Raw genomic sequence first — 1114 nt, 5'->3', positions numbered from 1 at the left:
CTAACAATCTTTTTAGTGAAACTTTTGTTTAAACAAAGTTAAAACTGTATGAAAATCTTATAAAATTAAAATTGAAAAGGGTTGATTTGCAACTTTCAAAAATAAAAGATACTTAATGTAAAATAAAAATAGAATCTTTTGAGAATATTCTTTTTAGAGATAAAAATAGAGGAATACATTGGAGAGAAACACATCTCTATTTTAGAGATAGAAATAGGAAAATACATTGGAGATAGTCTTACATTCACGCTAAAAATACGTCAAAATAAACAAAAATGATATGAACTGCAATAAATTAGATAATTAAAATCAAAATGTTTAACCTAATAAAAATCTAGAACATTAGTTAGAAATTTAGTCTACAAAATTTTCCAAATTGGTAAATTTAGATAATTTTTTTACCCAACTAATTTATAATCAGAGAAACCTAAATTTCAAAACTATTTTAGAAACTAACTTTTTATAAAAAGTAATTTATAACTAAAATTTATAAAAAAAAAATATAAGACACAATCCGCGCGTAGCGCGGACAAGAAATCTAGTAACTTTAAAAACTAGATATAGCTTATCTAAAACAGAACTATTATCTTAATCTAACTTGTTAAGATAATTACATAAATAAATATAATAAATAAAATGTAAATAATCCATATTTATCTTCGTTATGCGATGCATCTATCACTAATTAATGCTAAAGTGTGGTTAGAGACTTTCTATAATCGACGCGACTTCGATGAAGCTTCTTGTCTTGGATATAAAGACGTGGGGTACTTGTTATTATCACTGTATCTATATATGTGTGTGTTTTACTTTGTCTTGTTATTGATAATGGACCCGTCGACGTTAACGAAACTTTAAACATGCCAAAGAAGAATGTATTTGCATTTTACGTGTTGAGAGCAACTTACTGCTTTTGTCACATGCTGAAGTGCATATCTATAGGTTCCAATATATCGTCAAAATGGTAGATATTGCAACTTGCAAATTCTATTTTTCCGCTTTTTATTTTTTTATTAAAAGTAAAAAGTGACAAGCGCACACCACGTGTCAACCATTCCACGTATGTCCCACGAAAGAATCGACGTCAGATCCATCGTCACCACCGATCTTTAAT

This window comes from Raphanus sativus, chromosome 1, assembly GCF_000801105.2.
Source record: "Raphanus sativus cultivar WK10039 chromosome 1, ASM80110v3, whole genome shotgun sequence".
NCBI lineage: Eukaryota > Viridiplantae > Streptophyta > Magnoliopsida > Brassicales > Brassicaceae > Raphanus > Raphanus sativus.
Note: the sequence above shows the minus strand (reverse complement) of the source record.